Genomic DNA, 5467 nt, shown 5'->3' with positions numbered 1-5467 from the left:
TAGGTAAATTAAAATTCAAATTTTATCTCATTTCCTGAATTTCAGCTTTTAACAATGTATTTTCAATGTATTTAGAAAATATTTTGTTGGAAACAAAATCCACTCATCCTGAATTATTTCAGGACCCAAGTATGAAATTATAACGCAATTCTTTAGGATTACTTAACTGCACAGAATATGAAACCACAACATACTACTATGAAAACCAGTGTTTGAGGGCCAGGTGTAGTGGCTCACACATGTAATCCCAGCACTCTGGGAGGCTTAAGTGTTTGAGGCCAGGAGTTCAAAAGCCAGTGTTTGAATCAAAAAACGTGTTGCAATCTTGTAACAGCGAAGAATTCTCACCTGCTTCAACTTGAAACATTTCACTTGAAAAATATTAAAGCTAGAAATCCAACTGTACCACAAAAATAATTTTATTGAAGAAAATACATTTAAATTATCAAAGACCTACACAAGTTTATCAAGCCAAACAGATGACATTTATCACAACCATTTTATTTGGGTTGAAGTGTAGTTTTAGGACAATTTAATTTCATGTAAGCTTTTCCCCAACTAGCCTTCACTATACAATGTTCAATTAGTCCACTGCCTCTAGACACTTCAATCTGGAATTCCACTTCACTTCTCCCAGCTGTCTTCACTAATTCAATTGCCTGATTATCCTGTTCTTTTCTTCCTCAAAGTCCACAGCTTCCTCATATACATCACCCAAGTATTTTGCCCTTCAAGACCTAAGTCCTTTTAAACAATGTAAATGGCAATAAACTTTTAAAGATATTTTCTTCCACACCTACTTCCCATGGCTGTTTTTTGTTTTCTACTTAATAAAATCCACAACTTTTTAAATAACTGATAAAGGCTCATTCCAAGTTTCCTGATGTTTTATTACTTACTAAAGTAGACTGAAATATCCACTGATAGCGTAAGTCACATGAACATCGTGAAGTGACAAAACAACACACACATTTCTAAAAATATTTTAATGAAAAAGTTATCTTTCTGTAAACATTTCATTATACTACAAATGAAACATTTGAACCCATTACAGACCACCTCTGAAGTCTTAAAAACCAGATAAAACAGACGAAGTTTTAAAAGTTATTTTAAATATTTAGGTAGGCTAACAAACCTTGTATTACCCCTGCACATTAGCATGCTTATTCACTACTTTGTGACATTTATTACTGGAACTCCAAGTGATACTGTCATTGTCAGAGATGTTTGAAATTGTGACTAATACATACCGGAACTATTGAAACCAAGCCTCTTTCCATTATTTTCTTAACAAATGGACTTTATTACCACATACTCTTTAGGACATGTGTGAAAATTTAGTTTTAGAAATGTAGTTATTAGAAGCAGTAACCTACAAATCGGTTTAACATCAGTTTAAAAAGTCTGCCTCAAGCATTGACCACTTACATAACAATTTCCTTACTTTGCTTACTGGTGCTACAAACTTAAGAGAACATTGTATTTTTCAGAAATGACAATAAAACTACATTTAAGTAAAATAATTTTATTTCATAAAAAAATTAGACTGGAAAGAACAATGCCTTTAGAAAAAGAAAACTGTTTCCTATCTTAGGAAATTTGCTTTACTAAAAACCATGCTGCCAAGGAAATATATTAAAAGGCTGTTACATTATTCAACACTTCACTCTATGATGATGTGTAGAAATTCAGTCCTGATTTAGATAGAAAGCCAACCAGTCATTTTCTGAGAATAAAGTCTGGCAAACTGACTACTCCTGTTCATGTAGAAATTGACATATTTATAATTTAGAAACTAGCTTATATTTTGAGTATCTATCCCCTGAAGTGTATTTTTTAAAAAGTAAATCAACATTAACCTCAATCTTTAATAAGCCCTTTTGGGACAGCAAAAACAGCCCTTGAAAATAATCAGCAACTAATCTGAATAGTTGAGTATTCTTTGGGAAAAGGTGTCTTTTTAACATAATAACATAATCGGGCCCCTCAGTGTTTCTGGTCAACAGTAACCAAAACAAAATTTATCCTATTTGTCCAACTAATCCCCTGAATTTATATGCAAGTATACTTTTATATGAGGCCACTTGAATGAATACCGTTTTTATTATCTTTATCATTTGATAATTCTGAAATTCATTTGAAGGTGTCATTCCTAGTTGCTAGAATTGGCAACTTAATGAGTCTGTTACAAATCATGCTTATTATGGAAACTGTTTTCAAAAAAGCTGAGGCTACTTTCTCTTACCAAAAATTGACTTCACTCTGAAGATAACTAACAACGAATTGTACACATGAAGGGGCCACATCTGACTCAAGATGAACACTCATGGCTATTGCAGGGGAATTCTTAAAACTTAGGTTTAAAATGTGTTGGACACGGTACCAAGATAGTTTTCATCTGAAGATTTTTGCCAATGTACCTACTAGAGAGGGACAAAGTTTTAAAGTATGTAATATAGACTTGTAGGGAAACAAATGGTGTCATCAGGTTTTACTGTGAACTACAAACCTTACCCAGCCAGAAACCTTCGTATTTAAGATGGTAGGAAAGACATTCCTCATTTAGGCAAGTAGGGTTCTCATTCAACCTGCAAATCAAAAAGATTACTCTTACCTTGCTTTACAAAAAATTACTCTTTAATTAGTGAAAAAATTCAAATTCAAGCCTTACCTAATGCTTATTGCCCTTCCTTGCAGGTCTAAATGCTAGACCTAGTGACTGTGGCAACTATCTCTCATTGATGTTCCAAAAGGCGAAGAGCTCCTTCCTGCTAGACTTTCTTCGATATTTCAGTTGTAATAAGCAGATTTAACTAGCTTTTGGAAAGTTGCTCACTATCATCATAGTATCTTATGCCTTCACTTCTCTGTAGTTGAAGCTCTTGCTGCTGCCTTGTCATTCTTTATTTATGCTGACTTGTCCATACTCAAAAGGCTGCTGAAGTCCTGTCTTAGTGAGTTTCCTTTGATCCACACTGTGCTTAAAAAGCACATCTTAGGTCCTTTAAAGCTGGTTATATCGCTCTCCTCATGGCTTACTTTTCCACACTGTTCACAAGAGCTAAGCTAATACAACTTATAAACAGGTCACATACACAGATTTCACCTGCTTATAGGTTGCAAACATCAACTTACTGAAAATGTTTTTACTATTAAACTAGTTCCAGAACACAGAAAGTTGGTTAACAATACAATTAACCTCATATGCCACTTAAAGGATACTGTCAAGGTTGTATCAAACAATTTCACAAACATAAAAACAGGAAATGTTAATCTCCCCCATTCCTTCAATCTTTATTATAAGAATAAAAGAACTTGAGACAATTTAGCTTAATTTTAATAAAATGTTTCCCCAAGCATTATTTTGACCAGGTACCCAGGTTTAAGTTATGAACATTGACAGTGTCCATTTATATAACCACACTTGAAGTTGTTTTAAGTACTTAACCATTTTCTAATATTAGCCTATTTTCTACACTGCTTATTCACATATATGCCCATTAACAAATGGAATGTCTGTTACATTTATTGGTTTGTGAGTGTTTCTGGAAAACTGCAGTATGTGTGAAGACCAATTTCCATGCTGGCATTGCATGCATCCAAATATTAATAATGCACAGAGGCACAGAATTAGAGCAACAAGAGAGCATATTCAAACACTAGCACGCCCCATTCCCCTTTTTATTGCTTGTTTTGCTTAGTACTTCTTAAAACAAAAATAAGAATCTCGAATTCAACGTTCAACTGCCAAAGAAAGAGTAACAGCAGGGCACATACTTAGGGCTCGAATGAAACTGTAAGCACTAGCTGGCGCAAAACAGTAGACATTGGTTTATATTTATATATATATATATGACCTTATTATCTAAAACTTTTCTCAACCAGGGCCTTCCAAACAAATTGATAACTCACAACAACATGATTTAGGTTGAAATATACACGAGAAATAACAATGTGTTCTTTGGGAATTTAGGAACTCAGATCACCGAAGTTTGAATTCAGGTCTTTATGAAGTGAGAAGCTTGTACTAAGCAACTATGCTACATTTCTGCTGCAGTAAATTATTTTGAACAATTATACCTAGACTGTTCTTGGTTTCCTCCAGCAAAATGTATAGGGTACAAACCAGAAAGCATGCCAGCCAGTTAGGGGTTTAATAATGCATGATTTTTATTCTCTTGCTCTGAAAGTGTGTAAAGGAAAAAAAAAATTAAACCAAGGAAAATAAGGTATTATGGGCCTCTTGTGCTTTTAAAAAGGAAAAAAAAAGTACCCACTAATTTCCTCAGATATAGCAGGCTTAGTGGTCCTCTATTTTGAAAAGTTCTTAAGAACGGTCTTTAAGGTAGGAGGAAGAGGGAAAGCATCCACTAGTCCTTCCCAGAATTTAAATAGTGGGCAGTAGACATTCTTTATACCCAAAAACTATGGCAGCAGTTCAAATGTGACCAAGGTAAATGTAGAATGAAGATGTTCTAAACACAGCTAGGACTCAGCAATTCTAACACACTTAAATCATATGATTACATTTTGGAAGAAAATGCACAAAAACCAAATAGGAATTTTGAGATTTTCATTGGATGGTAATCTTAATGCTATTAAATTCACAAATGTGCTAATTTAAATACCCAATTCCTATTTATCTAAAACACACATTGCAAACATACAAATATCTATTCTCTCCACATGTCAGCGCCCATTCATATGGTTTGGAAATGAGGAGAATAGATTCCCCTTAAATTGCAAGTCAGCAGGTGTTTCTTTACAGTTAACTTTAGCAAAATTCATACAAAATAGTAATTAACAATGATCTTCTTTACTTGTTAACTCACAAGGAAACACCTTCAAAACTGCATTTTGTTAAAGTTTCTGTACTAAAATGTAGAAAAACTGAACTACACAAATATTGAAAAGTTAAAAATTCCTTAATTTTTTATTCCTGGTACCACTACCACAATTTACAGGGCAATATACCTGATGTAATGAAAAGAAAAAGAAAAAGACAAAGCTACAACAGATAAAAGACCTCAGGAATGTACATCTAATTGACACTACATTGCATTAATCAATAGCTGCACTTTTTGCAAACTGTGGCTATGACAGTCCTGAATAAGAAGGGTTTCCTGTTTAAGCTGCAGTAACTTTTCTGACTATGGATCATCGTTCCTTCTGTGGCAGATTTTTACAGTTCCTCTAATGCATTTGGGACGACTGTCTCAAAGTAACCTGCAGCTTTCCTGACAACTCCTCGCTCTCTCTCCTGCTAAGAACTGTAGCCCTTTTCTGCTGTTTTTAGAACCTTCTGCTACCATATCCACCACTTCCACCACCAGATCCATAACCACCACCATATGGACTGCCCGAGCTTCTTCCACCAAAACTGCCCCCTTTCATGGGTCCATAATTTGATTGCTGTTGTCCACTATAATTTCCAAAATCATTATAGTTCCCACCACCACCATAGTTA

At 34.4% G+C, this 5467-nt stretch overlaps 1 long non-coding RNA gene across 1 annotated transcript; it reads right to left on the bottom strand.

The window, feature by feature from the left end:
- Nucleotides 1-2476: 2476 nt before the first annotated feature.
- Nucleotides 2477-5467, bottom strand: LOC105815576. Its single transcript, XR_001137748.1, has 2 exons — nt 5278-5467; nt 2477-2588 (listed from the first exon to the last, which is right to left on the bottom strand). It is a non-coding gene; the product is annotated as an uncharacterized LOC105815576 (long non-coding RNA).

This window comes from Propithecus coquereli, unplaced genomic scaffold (assembly GCF_000956105.1).
Source record: "Propithecus coquereli isolate 6110/MARCELLA unplaced genomic scaffold, Pcoq_1.0 Scaffold34, whole genome shotgun sequence".
NCBI classification, from domain to species: domain Eukaryota; kingdom Metazoa; phylum Chordata; class Mammalia; order Primates; family Indriidae; genus Propithecus; species Propithecus coquereli.
The sequence above is the reverse complement of the archived record's forward strand: the minus strand, read 5'-3'. Positions and strand labels throughout refer to the sequence as shown.